The 24820-nt window shown below is 31.1% G+C and overlaps 2 long non-coding RNA genes across 4 annotated transcripts; one reads left to right on the plus strand and one right to left on the minus strand.

Annotated features, from left to right (window-relative positions):
- Nucleotides 1-6597: 6597 nt before the first annotated feature.
- LOC143073272 (uncharacterized) lies at nt 6598-12157 on the minus strand. The gene is made up of 3 exons (XR_012977452.1): nt 11763-12157; nt 8266-8359; nt 6598-6877 (listed from the first exon to the last, which is right to left on the minus strand). It is a non-coding gene; the product is annotated as an uncharacterized LOC143073272 (long non-coding RNA).
- A 3960-nt stretch (nt 12158-16117) lies between these two features.
- Nucleotides 16118-19798, plus strand: LOC143073271 (uncharacterized). 3 transcript variants are annotated; one of them, XR_012977450.1, is made up of 3 exons: nt 16118-16201; nt 18315-18402; nt 19036-19798. It is a non-coding gene; the product is annotated as an uncharacterized LOC143073271 (long non-coding RNA). The 3 variants fall into 3 exon arrangements; XR_012977451.1 differs by having other exon boundaries at nt 16120-16222; XR_012977449.1 differs by lacking the exon at nt 16118-16201 and having other exon boundaries at nt 17086-18402.
- The last annotated feature ends 5022 nt before the right edge of the window (nt 19799-24820 follow it).

Genomic DNA, 24820 nt, shown 5'->3' on the forward strand with positions numbered 1-24820 from the left:
GTTTCCTCTTTAAGTCACTCCTTGTTTGAATAAGTGAAAGTCGGTTGTCCTTTTCCATTTTTGTTTTGGCAATTAAAATTAAATCTAATATATTTTAATATATCAGATTTATCATTTAATTTGTTACGTGAAGATTGAATTTATGTTTCGGGAACCTCACACGCTATAGCTAATGGATTTTAAAATCGAAGTAGCAGTTTCGACATTGTAATATACAAATGATATATAAGTTTCATAATAAACTGATTAGCTAATGCTCTTCTCAAATATAGTTTAAGTAATGTTAAGCATATTGCCAACTTGATGACCAATAATTATTCTTAATAGATGAAAACTTCATTAAATCTTCTTTAAAATAAGTTTAATATTTTAATGGCAATTTTATCACTTTAAAAGCAATTTTCTTAACACTGCTAATAGAAAATGCACTTATTTTAGATTGAGTATCTGTTTTTAACTGACATATGTAAACTGTCAACACTACAGATTTTTTTTTTTTTTTTTCTCTAAGAAATGTAATGTTTTTATCAATTTTTAAGGAATAGCTTGAGAGTGTATTAGAAACTGTTACATTTTGGTATACTGTTGATGCTGAATTATTTGTGTGTAGTTCTTATTGTATTTGACTCCGAGTTCAATCAGATTTATAAAACAAAACATACACATACTAGAGGGATAAGAAAATTTAAGGTTATAGTCCTGTTTTAGTTTTCAGATGAGACAATAGTAATATTTTAAGGTTTGATCCAACTTTTATAGTGTAGAAGACTTTTGTTGATACATGTATATATAGATACGCTTTTGGTAATTTGTCTCATTGATGTTAACCCGACCAAGAAAATCACCATTCAGCAAATTAATTAAAAAAGAAAGTATCACTAGTCCAGTAATTCGCCCCTCCGTTTTGATATGAAATATATGTAATAACACACAATGATTTCCTTATCTGTCTACAGACGTCCAATAATATCAGATTATTACATGGCATTTTTCATATCGCATGTATTATCAGCCCTAGGTTCAATATAAGCCCAAGAGCCGCATGGCTCGAGGGCTGATATTGACCGAGGACTGATAATACATGCGATATGAAAAATGACATGTTATGATCTTTTCATCATATGCTTCAACAATGGAGAAAAATAACAGATTCATATGTTGATCCTGTTACGTGTTCCCAAATAGAAGTTCAAAGAGTGAAAAGTTCACGGACGTCGGACCCCAAATTTAGTACATTAGATATGAAATCTTTTTACCATATGCCTCAACAGAGAAGAAAAACATTTCAATATGGACGAATTGACAACAAAAATTAAAAAAAATCAACAATATATATAATGAACACTGTTTGGAAAAGTCAACTCTTTCAAAGTAACTTTCTAAATTATGTTTAAACTTAAAAAAAAAACCATTTATTTAGTCATTTGTTTGGTTTTTATTATTTTTTATTATTATTATTATTTTACACAATATACTTTTCAGTATCCAAATAATTGTTTTGTACACTACTTTGTAATGTTTTTCACTGAAAACGTAGCATTTAGGTGTATTTCCCGGAATATGCCGAGTATCACCGGAATGCCATGCGATAACGTAACGGAAAGGCATGTGATAACAATCGAAGCATGTGATAAACTTTTCATATCAGCCCGCTAAGCACCAATTCGAAAAAATATGAAATTTACGTTAATTTTATGCTATTATCATACAGTAAAAATCACATGTTATTCAGTCTAAGTATATGATAATAAACATTATTGTAGAAAGGAATGCTCGCAGGGTTACAACAAATGTATGTCACAAGTCTTGTTGTCTTAACCTTATTGTTTAGTAACAAGATACTAAACAAATAAACATGCACAAATGAACTTAATTTTCTGCTATTGATATCAAAATAAAATAAAGCTGCAGCTCCCTCTTGCCGAGTCTTGGCTTATAAAAAAATATTACCACTATTTTTGATAAAAAGTGTTTCATATTGCGTATGCTTTAGTTTTTTAGTGTTATACTGTGTCCTTTTTTAATTTTGTGAATGTGTTCGTTATTTCTACCAGCAACTGTTCTGAAAGCATATTTCATTTTCAGTAATGTTCTAGCCGATGTCATGCTAGGTTTTATTTAACAATGAATTTCATATATCTATTTGATATCTTTAAATTTACTTTTTTGGCAACATCGCTCTAAAAATCATATAAAATTAATTTTCATTAATGTCAAAAAGATGTTTTTTGATATTTAATGCATAACAAGTTTTTTTGTAACTATATCGAACCACGTAAAACAACGGACCATAACTAGTCTTGGGGTTTGTGCTGCTTAGTATTTAGTTTGCTGTGTTTTGTATACTACTATTTGTCTATTGGTCTTTTTCATTCATTGTCATGACGTTTATTTTCGACTTATGAGTTTTAATGTCCCTTTAGTATCTTTCGCCTCCTTTAGAAATTAAAGTGCATGCCTCTCTCATCTCAGTTTATAACTGTCGATTTCCTCATATACTACATAAATTGAACGTTGAAGATTATTTTGATAGTTATATTAATTGAAAATATATGTTTTCTGTGGTTCTGTTTTAATCTTTTTGTTTAAACTGTGAATGTGAAAGTTGTTATATGTTGGCGTTATATGTACTCTAACTATCGTTTTCACTTATGACATTATATATCGATATATCGATGGATAGATAATGTTATGGAATAAATCTCCTTAATTTGTAAATGACGAGACATTGAATATAACAGTCGTTACCATGCAAGATTAAGATTAATAAGTCTGATCCCCAGTCGGTACTTTTATTATTTAAGTGTGTCGAAACAGTTTTATTTTTACAAATGACTGTCAACGTACCAATCGTTATTATACTATACTGATAGCAATGAAAACAGAACACCAGTAAACAAGATGTCAATTCATTTTTAAAAAAAGTTTAGTAAGATGCCCATTACTGATTTTTTTCTAGTAGTTCATTTGCTAGTAGAGAACAAAGTTGAGTTTTCACAACACTATTTTTCATCGCGCATCTTTTCAATGTACCTGTCCTATTTAATATTAAAAATCTGGGACAAAATATTCAGTATAGTACAAAACAAAAACATTTAATTTCTATTGAACATTACTGCAGTATACTAAATTTTATGAAAACCTCATAGTATTTTTGAGAAAGTTATTTGCATGAGTTCGTTTACACTGAAAAACAGTTTAATCACATCAGCATGAAATTGCAGTTAGCTGAGTTCGATAATAATTATTGTTAGAACTGCAGGAAATAACGACAACGAGAATAGTATGGTAATACTGTTAATAAAACAATTGTCCTTTCAATCTTGCTATTCAAATAAATTAAAACATTTTCAATGCTCGCAGCCATAGTAGCATGTTTTAATCTCTATGTTTTGCAAGGAAACAGTAAGTCATTACATTATACTTTTTTCACAACCTAACACAGTTCTTTTTTTGATTAATAGAGGTTAGAAAGACTGGGTGCTCTATTCTGGCCATTATAAAACAAAAAAATGATATATCTACCTACATTTAGTATATTGTTTATGACAGGACTTGATCCTCTGTGTGTTAAGTCAAACATCTGTACACAATAAGGAACTTTGCATGTATATTCAAAGATTATTAGTTTACCTTTCAAAATGGTGCAGAGATTTAAAACGCTTCTGGTTAGTCTGAATATTCAAACATTGGTATTCTTCCAAAAAGAATATTTCACAATAAGAAAAACAATCTAAATGTAAATCTATTTTAGACTGTCGCCTTTGTGCTTTGCTATTTTAACATAAGAACATAAAACTACATAACACAAACTGGTTAGAAAACTGTTTTTCAATGCACACATACAATCACACATTTATGAGACAATTGATCTATTAAAGACAATTACCATTCTTGAAAAAATATCTTTAAACTGACTAGAACTAAAAATACTACAGAGACTGAAAACATCAATCACTTGTGAAATAAACCTACTTTTTAAGACCGATTTGCTCTTGAATTATATGCATGCTTCTTTGATTGCTAAAAAAGAAACAAATTAAAGCAGGTATTAATATTTTTTACCATTAAAATTCAAGTCGTATATCCAAGACAATAAAACATCGGTTAATACAAATTAGACTAATTGTGTTTTATGTGAAGCGGAAATGCGTTCTTTAATTAGAAATGGCAGAATTAACTTTTTACCAAAGCTGATGGTTTCATCAAAGTCTTAATTTCAGATTTTAGGAGACATTTTATTAAGTTTTAAAACCAACTGTAAGTGATGCATGCAGAGGCATTGTCCACACAAGCTTTATTGAAACGAACAAGGAGTGTTATAAAAAAAACGCGGTTATAAATCTAAGTTTTGAAGGAAAAAAATGCAGTCAACTGTTGTTTGCTTATTGCTAGTAATAACTTTGTGGCGTTAACAAAAGAATGCACTAAATAGAGACCCCAAGAAAACTGTATTGTTTCCCGGGTTATACACACGAAGCTGATAATATCAACATACATATATTATGTACAATATACGTTAAAAAGAATGTATATGAATGAAGTTATACAGCTATTCTAAAATTGAATATCAGCTATTTGATTTCATTTATGCATGAAATCGCAACAGCATCATATGTGTATGTAAAAGATGAAGGAAGATACCAGAGGGACAGTCAGACTCATTGATTGAAAATAAACTAACAACGCCATGGCTAAAACTATATTATGACTGGTATTTTATAGAACACTGTGCGGGACAAATTTGCCATTCCGGTATCGGCAAATCTGACTTTGTCGGTTTACAAGATATCAAAAAAAAATTTTGCCCAGTGATAGATTATTGAAAAATTAAAAAAATGCCATATGTCCCAACTTGTCACTGTTGTCACTCTTGTCACTGCAGCTGATTAAAAGTACATTTCCCATGGGAAATTTGATAATTCCCATGGGAATATTAGAATTTCCCATGGGAACATTGAAAGTTCCCATGGGAAAAATTACTTTTCCCATGGGAAGTTTAGAGTTCCCATAGGAACTTTAAAGTTCCCATGGGAACATAAGTAAATTGTTTGTTCCCATGGGAAGTTCTAAATTTCCCAAGGGAATTTTTCTTCCCAAGGGAACTCCTTTTCTTCCCATGGGAAAATACTTTTCCCATGGGAACAATATTTTTTCCCATGGGAACAATATTTTTTCCCATGGGAACAATATTTTTTCCCATGGGAACAATAATTTTTCCCTAGGGAACAATATGTTTTCCCATGGGAACAATAATTGTTCACATGGGAAGTGATATAACTAAAAAGAAAACATAAAAAATCCTCTCATTGCATGAGTGAAGCAATTTCACAAAACGGACTAAGTTATTATGGGTACAAATATTTCTTTGAATCTTAATTGTAGAAATATATAATTGTGTGTTCTACGATTTTTGTCTTGGCATGCTTAATTGAAAGTAAATCACTATGTGTCAAAAATTTAACTACTATAAATTCAGAAATTATTGCTGTTTTTATTATTGTGAAAATAGTGACAGGGTTATAATCACAATAATATACACTTGCATATTGAAATTTTTTATGAACTAAACAGGATTATTCTAAATTTTGCACACAAAAAAATGATGAAATTGAGAAAAATCGCACTTACAATTGCTAGCAATAATTTCTGAATTTTCAGTATATAGTTTTGCATATATAGCTTTCACACCATTGCACACAGTGTCTTATGTTTATCCATTTGAGTGTTTTTGTGTTTTTTTCATGCAGACATTTGAATGTTGATAGGTCTTGCTCATTGTTGACCGCTGTTCAGTCACTGGCTGAAAATACCTTTATCTCTGGTTTTTAGTTGTCTCATTGGCAATCACATACCATATCCTTACTTAATTTCAACACTTCTTATAAATTTAAGTTATGTACATTTGAGAATATCATTTTCAAAAAGACAAAACATTACAATTTGTATAACAAATAAGGCACTTGTGTTTTAATATTTCATCTTTCACTGAGATAACACCATCAAGTAAAATGTGTGAAACAAAAACAGAAAGTTAAACAAACAGCAATAAAATAACTTAAGCAAGTGTCAATAAACCTGCACAAATAACATGAATAATATATCTAAGGTCATAAGCAAGTGACAATAAACATACAGCAATAATATATCTAAGGTCATAAGCATAAACATGCAGCAATATTATACATTGTATATCTAAGGTCATAAGCAAAAGACAATCAACATACAGCAATAGTATATCTAAGGTCATAAGCATAAACATGCAGCAATAATATATCTAAGGTCATAAGCATAAACATGCAGCAATATTATACATTGTATATCTAGCAAAAGACAATCAACATACAGCAATAGTATATCTAAGGTCATAAGCATAAGCTGCTGTGTATAATTATTCTACCCCCTACATAACAGTTCAGTGCATAAATAATTCCATCCACAAGACATCTTCCTTCAATTGGTTGAATAAATTTTGGCAACTTGTTCTTCAAACATCTTCTCTGTATATTTGATATGATGGAGAGCCATGTACATAATATTATGTACATGAATGGATAACGCATGTGTTTATTTCGACAACAAACATGACAAAGATACTATTTTTTTTCTTAATTTCTCCATAATCCATCGGTGAATATGTAGGTTGTTACATTTTACACCATTGTGTTCTTGTGCATCTTTGATAGTACTCCATTTTGTTTATAGCAATTTTGTAGAATTTTTTCTATTTCTTTTTCCAGAAAAACACACAATTGAGTTCATTTCACATTAATTAATCCAATTAGCACATTATGTAGAAAAGTATTAACAAATAAGTTTCCTCTTCAGTATAGACTTGCAGGACCTGACGATGATCATAAAAACCAAGATATCTGACCTATAAATACACAAAATAAAAAAAAAAGTTATAAACATGATAAATGGAGAAAAAAACAGCAATATATATAAGTTTATTTTATCATGTTTTAATTAAAGTCATAAGAAACCTCAAATTAAAAAAAAAATATGTATAATAATTATGTTTTTTATAACTAAATGGATAGTTTTCATTATGCAACTTACGTACATATACTTTTTTCTGAGGAAAATTCTTTAATTTGTCCACATTTAGAAGAAGTTTACTTATTTTTAATTGCTTGCTTCCAGGAAGCAATTCACCGATACATATTTTCCATATACATAGTGACCCGAGCGTAACCCTCCTTGTAAAAATCCGGTGACCACAATATGCAAGGATCTGTCATTGAAATAAACAAATAGCTGATTATACATGTTAAACACGTGCTCAATACCCATGCTTTTTGTGATTTGTTTACTATAAGGTGACAATCGGTAAAACTCAGCTTCAAAACACGGCATTTAATGAGCAGCATTATTTGTTAAATCATAACAAACAGAGAGAAAAAAAAATTGACGATTTATATGATATACTTGTGAAAATAATGATAAAATCGTGCACAGAGGACTAAGTTTATGATGTATACATGCATTGGTTCAAAAGTTGGACAAACTTTATTTTTCATCACTCACTCGTTTCATATGACTTTAACATTTGAGAAACTTTCATTTGATATTCTTACTTGTCATGCTTTATATGAGTTCTCTTATTTCAGTGCTTTGTGTCCAAGATTTAATATTCGTTGTTTAGTGCCTTGCAGTGATATTTAAAGTTTAGCCACTTTGCAAAAGTTGTTATAGAATGTTCATATGTTGTGTTATTTGAACCACTGTCCTATATTATGGTCAGGTAAGAGGTTGAGTGCTCACAGACATGATATTTTTTTATTAATTGTTATTGTTTTTGAACATGTTGAACTAAATTGGATTGTTTAAATCTTTTCATGTTGGGATCTTTATTGGCTGACCTATAAAGGAAGTGTTGTCTCATTATTGAAGGCCAGCCCATCATTGGCCTTAAATTTCTTGCATCCACTTCTTTGAACTCTGGTGAATAAGTCACTCATTTACCATACCACATCTTCTTATTTTTATAAGAGTCATCATTCAAAGGCAATTACTTTTATCATGTTTATTACTGTAATTTAGAAATTATCCAGAGGTTTTTAGTAATGCGATTAATGTGACTGGGTGAGTATCGCAAAAATAAGAAATCATATTTTGATAACAGAAACATATATATATCATGTATATATAATTGATGTAGATTTTTTTTGTAATCACAATAAGTTGTCCATTCCCTGAAAAATCACAATAATAAATGCAAGCAATAATTTCTGAATTTACAGTATATAGAAGTGGTCTTACCATTTAGGCCTTGTTGTATTCTGTTTATCTTGTTTTGTGGCTCATTTCTATTGAAACTGTTTATATTTTTCATTATTTTTCTATATTTCTTGTCCTATAAAACATAAAAAGGGTAAAAACTATTATCATATACTTAGACTAAATAACATATAAATTTTACCGTATGATAATAGCATTAAATTGACGTAAATTCCATATTTTTCGAATTGCTGCTTAGCGGGCTGATATGAAAAGTTTATCACATGCTTCGATTGTTATCACATGCCTTTCCGTAACGTTATCACATGGCATTCCGGTAATACTCGGCCAATTCCGGAAAGTACACCTCACTGCTACATTTTCAGTGAAAAACATTACAAAGTAGTGTACAAAACAATTATTTGAATATTGGAAAGTATATTGTTTAAAATAATAAAAAAAATAAAAATAAAAAAACAAAACAAACAAATTATTTAATAAATGCATTTTTTAAGTTTTTCTGAAACATAATTTAGAAAGTTTCTTTAAAAAGTTGACTTTTCCAAACAATGATCACCAGGTATATTGTTAAATTATTTTTTTGCCGATTCGTCCATATTAAAATGTTGTTTTTTTTCTCTCTCTCTTCAGGCATATGATAGAAAGATTTCATATTGAATGTATCAAATTTTGGCCCCATGGCCGTGAACCTTTTTACTCTTTAAACTTCGGGAACCACGTAAAAGGATCAATATATGAATCTGTTATTTTTCTCTACTGTTGAAGCATATGATAAAAAGATCATAACATGTCATTTTTCATATCGCATGTACTATCAGCCCTCGGTCAATATCAGCCCTCGAGCCGTGCGGCTCTTGGGCTGATATTAAACCTAGGGCTGATAATACGTGTGATATGAAAAATGCCATGTAATAATCTGATATTATTAAACATCAGTATTTTCTTTATATACAATAATATTTAATAAGAATGGAATATTTGTGCTATTTCATTTCACAAACTTTTTGTCAGTCATGACTTTCAAAGACTTTCACCCTGGTCAATAGTTAAAAAAACAAACATTCCCATACTTTTTCTTGGTGTTCGTACTAATTTTTCATTGGACAACAAAAACATGATTCAACTATTCTTCTATGATTTGTTTTGCTTGACTACGTTAAACTCTGAAATATTGTTTACAGTATAATCTGTATGTGTCTCACTCGTCAAAATTTCAAATTAATATATAAATAACCAATACGAATGCTATGCATGGCTCAGCTTGATACAAACGTACACTTTAAACCCTGAACAGTTGGAGCAAGTATGGACACAACATTCAATTCAAACTTGTCTACATTGGTTAGAGGTATAGGGGGAGGTTGAGATCTCACAAACATGTTTAACCCCGCCGCATTTTGCGCCTGTCCCAAGTCAGGAGCCTCTGGCCTTTGTTAGTCTTGTTTTATTTTAATTTTAGTTTCTTGTGTACACTTTGAAAATTAGTATGGCGTTCATTATCACTGAACTAGTATATATTTGTTTAGGGGCCAGCTGAAGGACGCTTCCGGGTGCAGGAATTTCTCGCTACATTGAAGACCTGTTGGTGACCTTCTGCTGTTGTTTTTTTATTTGGTCGGGTTGTTGTCTCTTAGACAAATTCCCCATTTCCATTCTCAATTTTATGGATACAACTCTGAATTGTAAATTTGGATTGTGATTCAATAGTTGATGCAGCATAGGTTTCTGACATTGAATGAATGTGGTCCAAGTACTTAAAAATTTTAATTTGACAATTAACCTTTAAAATGGTCCAATATTCAAAATCTTAATACATGGTTAGATGCAGCATATCAACATGATCAAAGAACCCAAATAATTCATTATTTGATGAAATCAAATAAAGTTCATTTTTGGACCCTTTAGATCTCAATGTGGACCAATTTGATAACGGGCCAAAATATCAAAAATCTAAATGAATGGTTAGATTCAGCATATCAAAGAACCCCATATATTCATTTTTTTTTAAATCAAACAAAGTAAAATATTGGACCCCAATTTGGACCAACTTGAAATTTGGGCCCATACTAAAAATCTAAGTAAATATTCAGCATATTAACATGATTAAAGAACACCAAGAATTTAAATATTATTAAAATCAAAATAAGTTTAATTTTGGACCCTTTGAACCTTAAGATTTAGACCAATTTAAACAGGACCAAAAAACTAGGAATCTAAATACACAGTTAGATTTGGAATATATATATATATATCAAAGAACCCCAATAATTCAATTTTCTATAAAATCAAACAAAAGTTTAATATTGGCCCCTAATTCATGTAATTCCTAAACTCTGGACAAAAACCCTGGTCACAAACCCTGTGTTTGAGTTTCATAGATTTCTGTTAACTTATACCATGTATACTAAAAGTAATTATGGGAAAACCAAGTGTCTTCGGACTACGACGACTACATGATAAATAGAGAATGGGAATGGGGAATGTGTCAAAGACCCCCCTTTTTTGGACTATCAATGCATTTGAATGGGGACATGTAATTATCCCCCCCCCCTTTTTTTTCCTGGGTTAGGAAACCCCTTTTTAAAATGACTGGATCCGCCCCTGAAGGGTCTATAATTAAGTTTGACAACTTCAGACATACTACTTTCATGACTTTACCAAAAAAAATTAACACATTTCATCCAATTTCATTTCATCCTTTACTTGCTATTTCATCCATAATATTTTAAAGAAAGAAATTTGGAAGGAGTATGATTTTAATTTGCAAGTTATACACTATCCAAACTAGGGACCTAATAGAGTAGATATATACTTGACTATAAATTTAAATCAAACTTGGGGTGACTGGGGACAAAGATTTAAGGGAATAGAAGACAGTTTACCTACAATGATCTAGCTTCATGGCAATGGCATACATTACAGACTACATCATGTACATGGTCATTCTTAATTGTGTTTAAACTTTGGGAGTTCATTTTTTTAATGTTTAAAGCTAACAATTTCAACTACATACATTTATCAAGATTTGATTCTACATTTATATATAATTGTGTATGTCACATGTATGTACATGATGTATTTTAATGTAAAGCATCTGAAAACTCATTAGCCGTTTCATATTTATTTCAGTTCTTCAAAAGGCAAATTTATATGAGCCTATGCCTGAAAACAGAGATTTCTTATTAAGGAGAAAGCCCCGCCCCCCTTTTTGGTGTGAAATATTTTGTTGATTATATAGGGAATCACTGAAGCATGACTGGAGCAAGCATCCCCCTCTGCCCCTCCCCCCCCCCCCCCAAAAAAAAAATTTAAAAAAATGGAAATTTCTGGATCTGCCCATGTCAACCTTTCACTCAGGTCATTGGTGAAGAGTTGTCACACAAAATAAATGATATCAAATGTTCATGTGTATATGTTTTAGCTCGTGTAGGTGTAAGGAGGCAACCATTTGATTTGTAGGGCGAAAAGGGTGAATAATCTTGCCTTGTAAAACTTGTGCTATAAATAAAAATTAATACATTTCCATTTAAAAATCCGTCAGCCCAATCTCATCCAGTGAAATAGATTATTATCTGTTTTCGAAATTATATGGAAGTACTTAGTAGTCCAGACGCATTGCAAGGCATTTTTTCTAAGGAGACGTGTAGACTCATCTAATTGGGGGAATGGAACCAATAAATTGATAGGATCCGATATGATCTTCCCAGTACGGAGCACCTATTTTTTTTAGGTAATTATTATTAGTGTCGGTGATCTCACAAGTAAATCAGAGAAAATATTGCATGCAAATTAATAAGCAGAGAAGAGACAATTATCAACTTGTGTATTATTCATTTTCTCGCAGTTATTTACGGTAAATTAACTATATGTATATATATCCCAAAACAGGTGTTCGGTTCTAGTACGATACAATTTAGTAAAAGTTTTTAAACTGCTATATTTTGGGGCCGAAAAGGGGTCTTACTGAACCTACTCCTTTATAAATCTTAAGTATGAGACCTACACGGATTTTTTATAAAATAAATTTAAAAATTATAAATACAGTTTTCAATTCTTTCCCGGCATAGATAAAAAAAAAATTATGAAAATAAATAATCTTTTGAGAAATAATACGATATGGTTTAATTATTTCACTTCATTATAATGATAAATCCTTTAGATTTAAAACGAATTTATCATTTTGATCTACCGATAAACTTTAAATTGAAGTGACATGGTCAGCTAAGTAACCTGATTAGTTGCATGGCTGATTACCATCTTACAGGTGACCCAGTAATTTTCCATATGACACTAGCGTGTACCCTCGGGGTGTGTATAACTTATTTTTTGGGGAACATCCTGTCCACGTGTAATACTTAGCATATATTCCAACATTTGACATTAAACAAATTTTCTTTGTAGCATCGGAGGCAATTTCATGTTCAACCACACAGAAAATTTCACAAAAAAAATATGATAAAATCATAAGAAAAAGAATAAGAAATACTAACAAATAAATTTGGCATTAATAAAACGGGGATTCGTGTATTCAAGAGCTTATTTTCAGTGGACAACAACAAATGGAAGTTTTTAACGACCTTGACTGGCTATAATATATATATAGCACTTGCACGGTCGTTCCAGTGGACATATTTCATACCAGATTACTTATTCTTTTTATATATATGACAATTATTGTTCAATCTGATACACGTACCTATAATGTACAGTATTTTGAACAGCTTCAAATATATGGGGTCCGTAGTAATACCGCAAAGGACCTCCTTAGTGCACTAAGAACAAAATTGTGCACTAAGGACCTGATGGAATGATACAACTGTTACAAAGGACATGGCATATAAAAATAGACTTTGTAAAAATTCATAATTTAAAATTTTACAATTATACCTTTTTTAATTAGAAAGTTATCTAATGTGTATTCGACACGTGCCTCAAAAAAGTGATTGTCACCTTTTAAAATAGTGTAATAGGTAGAAATTCACATTCGCTCAACCTTGACCCGTTCATAATCTGCTAGTATACTGTTTAAACATGTATATATGGTATTTCAAATTGTTCTCTATTTTTTTCCCATTTGTTTGTTTCTGCCGTATTTATTCTGTCTGTTATAATTTTTACTTCTAAAGTAATAAAGTATTTTCAACTCTTTTCAGTTTGGGAATTTTTAATCCTTTTAATTTTAAAAAGACAAATAATTGTGAACACTTCACGGAAAAGTGAGGATTTATATTTGGTTGCTACAACGTCCAGTTGCCAATACTTCATTCATTTTTCTGATGTCAGAGACCATGCCCCACAGCAAGGTTTTATAAGGATAGAACATAGGCAAATGCAAATAGATTCTATTGACTATATCTTTGCTGCTTTGGTCTCTGCATGTATAATGATTCATTATGTTTTATGGGATACTTAACTTCTGTTCTACAAATTTTATATTAAAATATATTCTGATTTTTCATTTTTAATGAGATTTTAGTTTCTGTTAATAAGAGGCAGTAAAAAAAACCATGTTTTAATCATAATTATGGTGAACCCAGCCCCCCCCCCCCCCTGTCAACGTGACACCCAACCACACCGCTTGAAAATCTTAAAATTTTTTTTAATGTTATCTTTACTATATATTGAATAGGGTGACACGTTGTCGCTACATAATAACCAGATAAAATGGATCTTGTTTATACAAAAAATATTTCAAGATTGTGGTTTCTCAAACATATGGGAGTCACAAAATTTTGTTAATAAAGAATGGTTAAAAACTGTCATAAAGCAGAGATTACTAGATCAATATATTCAGAACTGGAATTCCCTCATTCAAAATTCGTCAAAAGGTATAAACTACAAAATTTTTAAGAAAAACTTGGAATTGAAGAATATTTTAATATTTTGGACTTCAAAGACGCTATTGTTTTTTGTCGATTTCAAACGACTAATACTAAGTTGCCGATTTAAACAGGAAGATGGCAAAACGTAATCAGAGAAAACCGCTTTTGCAGTCTATGTAACAATCGACAAATAGGTGACGAATATCATTTTATATTTGAATGCAAATTTTTCAATCAAAAACGAAAAGAGTTTTTAACTGCATATTTTACAAAACGGCAAAATACAGTTAAATTCTCTGAACTTATGTCAAGTACAAGAAAACCAGTTCTGAAGAAGCTTTGTTTTTTTTTTATAGAAAATATAAATACTTGTGTTTGTCGGCCCGTGATGTACTCCTGGCTTGTAACTTTTGTAACCTCTCTCGCTTGTTTTGTACATATTGTAAATATTTATTGTTGTATTTGTTATCTCTGTACCGATGTAATGCATTTGCTTTATGAGAATAAAGATATATATATAGAAACTTCTTTAAATATACACAAGTCATAATTACATTGGCCAGAGGGTAACTTGATAATAAGAGGATCAAAGGATTTAATTAAGACAATCCAAGACTGCTACCTCTATATTTTATTATACATATCATTATTAGCCTCACTTAGGGTGATACAGCAGTTGCAAAACGGGTAGATACAATCTGTAATCAAATAATTAAACTAATCAAAAGTTTATTTAGAGTAACCAAGGATTTGTATAGTTAACTATACAAATCCTTGTAGTAACCATATGCCGGATGAACAAAAAGTTTGCCATTTATTGAAAAACATATGGTTTTATATAACAAGAAAACTTCTCTAGTATTCTAAACATTTATCACGTACCCCCTCCCCCAAACCTCCGCTTCAAGCTCTAGATTCGCGCCTGCACATTGTGAATTATATTTCTTACATCAAGATGCTTATTACATTATAAAATAAAATGGTATTCATCTTCAATTGTTGAAATAAAGATGAATTGTTAAAAAAAAAAGCATTGACATCAGTTTTAAAGTTATTGTTCATAGGAGACAGTTATGATTTATAGTCTCTTTTTAAAACGTAATATAATTTTACCTCTTGGAGTTTTTCTATATTACTTCTGTAATCGGATTTTGAAGAACCCCACGGACACCACATACACTCATGCATATGTCTTTCATTCAAGGTATAATGATAATATATATGTAAACTCTTGTGTTGTTAACAAGGAAACGAAATCTCAAAAGCATTTTTGTCTCAATTTGTATCTAAAATAGGGTTCTTTAATTTTAATAAAAGCTTGCATAGCAATTTCCTTAAAAACAAAATATAACAAAGGCAAAGTTTTAAAACACAAAATTCATTTTTTCTTTTTTTTTTTCTTTCATAAACTTGAAATTTAACCACGCTAAACCGTTAGGTTTATTCAACAACAACCATTAATTAATCAATAAGTAACGATAAAAAGACAATTGTGTATTGGATTAGGTTGATTTATCATGATGATTCGTGAATTTGCAATAAGCCGTTGGTCACGTGCCGAGTGGCACGCGTTGATTAAAAAGTCATTTAACTTCAAAATTACAATATCTATTGATACCTAACTTTACAGATATGAGGTATTTAATCATATCCTCCTATATATCCATATTCTCTGTGATCTTAAAACATCGTTTTAGTGTCCTTATTTTTTAATGCAAAAACTTTCTTCTTAGTCAGCGCCATTAAGAATTCCTTTGCGGTATTTCTACACACCGAAATATATGGCCTTACTATTGGTAAAATACCACAGTACTTAGTGTCACTAATAGTCAAAATTTTGTGCCGTGAAAACTGGAAATGAAGTTTAGCGGGACATAGGAAATTACAAAAATATTAGAATTGTTTACTTACATAGTGTAAGCGGGATGCGGGAATCTTAAAAAAATAAATAGTAACTATAAAGCGAGATCCGTGAACAGAACCCCCAAATGAGACCCCATTAGTTGTGGCTTATTTTTGGTCTTTTTAGCTAGTTTCCTTTCCCTACATTACTTGTAAGTTGATCGTTTTTGTAAAGCAGCACTCGAGGTCTGACAGTATATTACCAAGAAATGCACAAAATATTGAAAAAGAAGGTTTAAAAAATTTAAATAATGGTATGCACACACACTCCCCTGTCAGCACAGACAATTGTATTTTTGTAAACGCGCCAAACTCATTTCTTCCACAGTGAGACAAGCTTTACAATGTTGATGGTGGTGAAAATCTAGTCCAAATAATTATGACGTCTTGCAAGGCTATTTTATTTCTGGAACGCTTTCCTCTGACGAAGCCGAAATGTGAAACCAAATCAACAAGAAGTCTAACATTTATAATAGAACTGAATATAAAATCGAAATGTAAATGGGGAATGTATCAAAAGACCAAAGAGCAGATAACAGCCAAAGGGCACCAATGGGTCTTCAATGCAACGAGAAAATCCCACAACCCGAGGAGGGGTTCCTAACCAAAGACAAATGGGGGGGGGGGGTCCAACTACATGTCCCCATTCAATACAATACAATACAATCTGCTTTATTTGAAAAACACTCCGTCACATTGACATGTGAAACAATTAAGAGGTAAATTACAAAATACAATCACATACAATTAAAAAAATAAATAAAACAACTTAGAAATAAAATATATGGAAAATTACTTTATATTATAATATTTTAACATTATAATATTTTAGTTAACTTTGAAATGAATTATATATAGACACATTTTTAAGTAATAAGTTAATATTTGTCAATGACAGTTAGTCCTTTCATTTTTGCTTAATTCTGATATTTCACATAGTACTGTGGAATATGCTGATTTCTGATATTTTTTAACTAATAAAGAATTGCATTCAAATAAATAATGGAATTCATTGCCAATTGCAGTTAAACACAGATTGCATGTCCTTTCTTCTTTTGGAATGACTTATACCATCTTCCCAGCTCTACTGGGATTTTACATTGTAGCGTCTTAATTTTGAAATATATTTACGTTCGAATGGTGTTAATTTTAAAATTCAAATGCATTGATCGTCCAATAAAGAACAATGAAGAAAGGGGGTTCCAACATGTCCAACCCTCAGACCCTCCTGGATCCCTGCCTGTGAGGCATGCTTTAGCTTGCCATTAAACAAAAATGTATACTAGTTGAGTGATAATGGACGTCATATTAAACTCTTCGATATAAAAAAAGAAACTAAAATAAAAATCATACAAAGGTCACAAAGGCCATAACTTCTGGCTCCTGACTTGGGGAAAAGTGCAAAATGCAGTGGGGACGAAAGCCTTTACTGTAAATTCCTGAAATTACAATTATATAAATCATCTCACATCTTTGCGCATTTCTTGAAATTGGTCATATTAATAAATGCATGCAATATTTTCAGAAAATTTCAATATATATAGGCTTTTTTAAAAAAGTCAATCTTGTGCATGATTTATCAATGATTATACTTGCACAATTAACGCATGTTGTTCTCAAAACTAAGAGGTGTCTATGCTATTTATGACAATTTTCATGGTTCAGTGGTTATAGTTAAGTTTTTGTGTTTTGGTCTGTTTTTCTCATACTTTATGCAATAGGTCTACTATATTTGTTGTATGAAATGATTGTAAGGTGTACATGTCTAGTGGGATGATGTCATCTGACCTTGACCTCATTTTCATGGTTCAGTGGTCAAAGTTAAGTTTTTGAGTTTTGGTCTTTATCTATTAAATACTATAAGCCATAGGTCAACTGTATTTGGTGTATAGAAATATTTTATGATCTATATGTCAGCATGGTCAGTGGCGCAGGTTTTATTTGACCTTGATCTCATTTTCACGGTTCATTGATCAGTGTTTTTGTGATTTGGTCTATTTTTCTTAAACTATAAGTAATAGGTCAACTATAATTGTTGCATTGAAGCATTGTTAGCTGTATATGTCTGCCTGGCATGGTTCATCTGACATTGACCTCATTCTCATGGTTCATTAGTCTTTATTTATTTATCTTGGTTAATGTTAAGTTTATGTGACAGTTGTGATAAAGCTTTATACTTAGGACTATCAACATATTATCAATGATTAGTAAAAGAAGGCGAGACATTTCAGCGTGTGCACTCTTCTTATTAAACACACATTAATATACATCATGTACATTAAACAGCAAAAAAAAATATTGATGCAAGATGCCATTCAATAATAACTTTTACTCTTTTATGTATAGGACAAGAACTATAGAAGATACAGAGAAATTATAAACAGCAGAAATGATAGGCAATTTAAAATTTGCAGAAGCAAACTAAACCTAAATGGTAAGGCCACTTATTATTTTTTTTTTTTTAAAGTTGTTGAACTTGAAAGATGATAATCATGATTACTATAAAAATTAAAAGATGTGGTATATTAAATATGAAAACTATCATGGCTTTAAGAAAGCAATTGTAGGCCTGTGACGACCTTCAATAATGAGAAAATCCATACCCTATAGTCAAAGTAGGCAGCTATAAAAGACCCAAAGATGAAAAATTGAAACAATCCAACATGTCCAAACTGTAAAACTAATTGCCTAGTTTATTACAAAATAAATTACAAAAAATAAATATAACCGGTATGAAACAACAACAACAACAACCACTAAATTTTAGTGTCAGACTAAACTTACAAAAACTACAGGCTCTGAACTTTGGACAGGCACAATAGGAATATGGCAACCTATGATGTAAATTTCCTGCAAACACAGACTGGACTAATGTAAATCAACTAATTTTTCGCGAATACTTTATTTTGCGTTTTATACTTTCTAGTCTACATCACAGCTAATTATTTTTCCCAAGGTTCAAGTTTACTTAATGAATTTTAATAAAGAAAGATACATATGAAAAACATTTATTGCTGTTTCTCTCTCCATTTATAACATTTTATTTGTTTATTTTGTGTATTTATAGGTGAACAGACATCTTGGTTTTCATGATCAATAGGTCATTACTGAAGAGGAAACTTAAAGTTGAAATTTATTTACAAAGTGCATAATTGGATTAATTTGAACTGGAATGTGTGCTTTCCTGCAAAAAAGAAACAGGAAATTTCATCATTATCACATGATAATGCCCATAAACAAAATGGAGTTCTATCATAGATACACAAAAACACTATTGCATAAAAGCAACAACATATTATATATATTATTCGAAAGAAAGGAGAATGCAGAACAAATACTATTTTGTTGTTGAAAAAAGGAACACCAGTTTTATCCACTCATTTACATCGCTCCCTCATATCAAATATACGGAAGAAGATCATTGAAGAACAATTTGCAAAAATGTTTTCTCTTAGAAGTGAAGGAAAATGTTAAGTGAATGGAATAATGTATTCACTGAATTCTTACGTAGTGGATTGAATAACTGTACACAAGCTGAAACAGAAGACAATTTTAATTTAAAATAACACGAAAAGTGTATATTTTATTATTTAATCTGCAAATATATAAACAAATTCTTTAGAACACCACAAATGGTATGACATTCAAATTGGTTGCTTATTAATGTATTGCATTGAAACAATTACAAAGAAAACAGAATCATTTGCTAAAAATTTTTTTTATAAATCATAGTTAAATTTTATAAAAAGTATGAACAATACCTAGATCTAAACAGTCAGACTTTATCAATTTTCAATGTCATTAAAATGTTGAGTCAAACATTTATGAAAGTTTTGAATATCATTTGCATCAACTATACAGTCTTGTAATAATTATATTCATACTGTTTGTATACATGGTATAGCGAAGAAATGTTTAACAAGAACAAATAAGGGAAATTTGATGTTCAGAAATTTCCTTAGAGGAAATTTGAAGAACAATGATTTCCTTAGAGGAAATTTGTTGTCTTGAAGGAAATCTTTTTCCTTGAATAAACAATTTCCCTTGAGGAAAAAACAATTTCCCTTTGAGGAAAAATCTTTTTCCTTTAGGGAAATTTGATTTCCCTTGAGGAAAACAACTATTCCTCTAAGGAAATTGTTGAAAAAAGGGGCATAACTTTTTTAACAGTGGTGCTAGAGCCAAAAAATTTTAGGACAAATATCAGGGAACCAATACCAACTAAGTTATCAACTTCATTTTGACGTAACTCCAAAAATTAAGGTGAACAACTTTTGCACTCAGCGGAATTGCAAACTTGTCTCGGAGACAAATCTGCTTTTCTGAGATGTTTTACAAGGTTCCAAAAATGTGTTGTGCCCTACAGCTTTCCATCCAGCTAAGTCAGAAGTATATTCTCTTTTATTCTCATATATCCAGTATTTGCAACAAATTGTAATTTTTCTGAAGAAAAAAATTCAAATGGAAAATAATGTTTGTATTGTAATATAGTATGTTCCCATGGGAAAAAAAATTGTTCCCATGGGAAGAAGATTTGTTCCCATGGGAAGAAATATTGTTCCCGTGGGAAGAAAAATTGTTCCCATGGGAAGAAAATTTGTTCCCATGGGAAAAATTAATTCCCATGGGAACTTTTTGTATTCATCTTTTCCCATGGGAACTTTAAAGTTCCTATGGGAACTCTAAACTTCCCATGGGAAAAGTATTTTTTCCCATGGGAACTTCCAATGTTCCCATGGGAAATTCTAATATTCCCATGGGAATTATCAAATTTCCCATGGGAAATGTACTTTTAATCAGCTGCAGTGACAAGAGTGACAACAGTGACAAGTTGGGACATATGGCATTTTTTCAGTTTTTCAATAATCTATCACTGGGCAAAATTTTTTTTTGATATCTTGTAAACCGACAAAGTCAGATTTGCCGATACCGGAATGGCAAATTTGTCCCGCACAGTGTTATAGACTAACCACGTATATGGCCTACACAATGTAAATCCAAGTACTTATGAGTTTTGTTAAACCACTTGTATGATCTCTTTGCTGTATTTGTCCAAAGTTTCTGGAATTTTTGGTCCGCAGTGCTCTTCAACTTCGCACATTATTTTGCCTTTTAACGCTTGTCATTTGTGCGTCGCCTTATGTGTCTTGTATCTACGAAACATGCTTCTGGTGTGCAAAATGACAATCCTGATATCTATGATAAACTTACCGCCATTCATTAATTATGTCAAGTAAATCGTTGCAAAGGTTTCAAGAAGAAGTATGTTAACATGGCTGTTTTTTTCCAGTAAGGTTCTATGTCAATCAAAATTTAATTGTTATGAAAAGGTGTGTCTACTACGAACGAAGCATAAAAAGTCACGATGGGGAACGTTTTGGAGTATTACTACTTGGTGCTGCTGTTACCTTTATCATATCATTCCTTGACAAGGTAGAATGTTTCTTTGCCTAGAACAATGAACTGGTATTTTCGTTTATTATATTTTTAAAAGAAACTCTGTTAAATCTGAAGATATAGACGATCTTTCAAAGTAAAATAATGAGGAGCTGGGTAACGTGAGGAAATATAGGAAGTTTGTATAATGTTTCAAAATTTTAACTACTTAGAAGATAATGATACTCTGTTTGAAATATTGGAAATTTCAAGAATCCACATCTGATTGATACCGCTAGTTAAGAACGCCTCTTATCAACATTTTGGAAGATTTTTTTTACTTTGAAGTGATGCTTTATCTCTACAAGAATTTGTTGGTTGGTGGATGGAGCTATCACAAACCTGGTTTAATAAGTTTAATTTTGGAGTACTCAACCTTATATTTCGTTTTATCTCGAGTAATGGAGGAGTAACAGTTACAAAAAAATACAAGCTAAAGCTAGAAATTTAAGTGTGTTCAGATAAAAAAATAACTTTTAGATCGACGTTAAAAGCTGTTAAAACACATGATTTACAAGGAGGATTCTGAAGAAAAAAACTGACGACACATCAAATGTTTGAGTCATACAAAAAGAGAAAAACTATATTAGACGTAAAATGTGCTTAAATGACAACAAAGATTTGTTGAAACAAATATATAGCCGTATTATTTTAATTTTAGTTTCTTGTGTACAATTTGGAAATTAGTATGGCGTTCATTATCACTGGACTAGTATATATTTGTTTAGGGGCCAGCTGAAGGACGCCTCCGGGTGCGGGAATTTCTCGCTACATTGAAGACCTGTTGGTGACCCTCTGCTGTTGTTTTTTATTTGGGCGGGTTGTTGTCTCTTTGACACATTCCCCATTTCCATTCTCAATTTTATTTTTTATAACTTGCGTTAACATGGTGGTTGATCAATTAGTTTCCAATCAATCTTTAAAAATTAATCTTGAATGAAATAGTCGTTAGGGAATGTAGAATTGGGATTAATTTGTCTGTGAAAGATTCGATTCAAGTATGAGCATGACTGTAATAGATTTTCCTAAAATAAAATGTAAAAAAAATGATTTAACAGGAGACGATTATAAAATCAGAAGTCTGGAAGGTTGATAGAAAATGGCGTCGGTGGTTTACAAAAACGACAATTATCGAACGCGACAATGACAGAAAATCAGTATTTTAAAGGCGTTCATTTGTAAGAGTATAAATGAATTATGAACAATTTAAACGCTAGAAACAGTTAAATGTTAGGTTTTCATAATAAATATTTTCGACAATGTCCGTGCGTGTCCAACTTATCATCAGTAACTTTTCACGAATGTGACCTGCCAAATTATACTGTTTATCGGCTTTGTAATAACATGTACAACACGACGAGTACCACATGGGGGAACAGGATATACAATCATACCACATCTTCTTTTTTATATTACCCTTTCAGAGCACCTGAAATCTCCCCCAGGTTTTGGTGAGGTTCGTGTTGCTTATTCTTTAGTTTTCTATGTTGTGTGTACTATTATTTGTCTGTTTGTATTTTACTTTTTAGCCTTGGAGTTGTCAGTAAATTTTCGATCTATAAGTTCGACTGTCCCTCTGGTATCTTTCGTCTTGGTTCAATTGAATTGCCACGTGTTTGGTGTTGTTCCTTTTCTCCCTCAACGGGTCATGATCATATCTGCTATCGATATCTATGACTAAATGTATATTATTGTATTGCTATCAAACGTAACATCTCTATTTTTCTTTCGTTCAACAAACTTGGCCTATTACAAAAATAAAATTGGCAATACATCTAGATATACACTTGATATAGTCAGAGCATAGAAATTGCAATCCAGAAACAATCAAAGGACATACAAGTGATATACAAACTACTTGACGTTTTAATTAGATGGGGTTCAGCAATGTCAGACTATTCTGAACTTTACCAGTAACCTTCAGAGGCATCAAGTATCTAGATTAACAAAAAAGCCTAATAATGTGTCATTATGTGATCTACTTATTTTTGTTTTGTAATTACAAGAAAAATGTCAGTGCTATTATTATGTAAACGAGCCGTAATTTTCATTAAGATCGGGGCATCAATCACTATAATAGTTGTACCGTTCCTATTTGATTTCATTCTGAAAAGACAGATGATTTATCAAGTAAATATAGCATTCATTCGATCCTTTACAAGTACTCCTGTCGATCCCTTCAATATATCCTTTATTTTTTACCAAAAGATAATTTCCATTAAAATCAATCTGTAATAGTAAAATTAACGGATCAAAGTTGGAATAGTTTTGTCAGTTAAAGATGCAATTTAAGTTCATATGTTGAACACATAGAGAAACGCAACACAAATACAACCTGACAGTCCAGGGTTGCTTTGGAAGTGTAGGTAGTATCTGCTTTAGTAAGCTGTCATGCTGTTTATGTGCAAAGTGTAATAAGTTTTTGAGGCAAGTGTACAGGAGAGAATAAATTCATGGGACTCCCCTTAAAACTCTTATAAGTATAGTAAAATTTCATCCAAATAATTTCTTTATTTATTAAAATTTCAAAACGTGGATTTCAAATCATATCAGTACCGAAGCACTGACACCTATCTGAGCCCCAGCCAAATTTTAATCAAAATCAAATGCATTTTAAATTGGCATTCTGTACCTAAACAAGAAGTCAAAATATAATTGTATCACTGTCTTTAATCAAGATCACAAACAAAACATCAAGGTTAGACCCATTGACATTCGCAATATATATAGAAAAGAAAGACATTTCATCTATTCATGAACGTATTTATTTGAAGTGATGAGTGAGAGTATGTAATTTAAAAACACATTCACTACAACCAACTCTTATGAAAACGTGTTGTCACTTATCTTCCTGGCCCTAAACATAAACATTGATCATTTCAATTAAAGCTATACATTCAATAGAAATAAATATCTTATAAACATTATGGAAGAGATATTTTATTTAGCAATCCTCAAGAATCTAGTGTCTGGCCGGAAGCTTTTACTGTTTAATGAAATAGTGCCATCAATACGCTGACACTAAGGTTTTGTTTTTGGAATTGCTTAGTACAATTAAATGAACTAGTTAACTCTTTAAATAAATACTAACATTGACCTGCTTTAATGGAAGTTTTTTTTATAAACCCAATAAAGGACGATGGTTTTAAATTCGCATTGTTTTTGGAAATATACCTGTTTGTCGGTCATATGCATAGACATTTAAGTTATCAGTAGAAGCCAAACCAAAGTGCAATTTTGTCTTCTTCGAAGCGATTACAAAGTAATTCGATATTTTTTCTTTGTTTATATAACGAACAACCCTAAATCGGTCACATTATGCGTTTCCACTAATACTCTGCTTATAAGATGCATATTCATGGAGTTTAAGGGGAGATCTTTCGATTTTCGTGAGAGGGCAGAAGGATTTAAAAGAT

The sequence above is a fragment of the Mytilus galloprovincialis genome, chromosome 4 (assembly GCF_965363235.1).
Source record: "Mytilus galloprovincialis chromosome 4, xbMytGall1.hap1.1, whole genome shotgun sequence".
Lineage (NCBI taxonomy): Eukaryota > Metazoa > Mollusca > Bivalvia > Mytilida > Mytilidae > Mytilus > Mytilus galloprovincialis.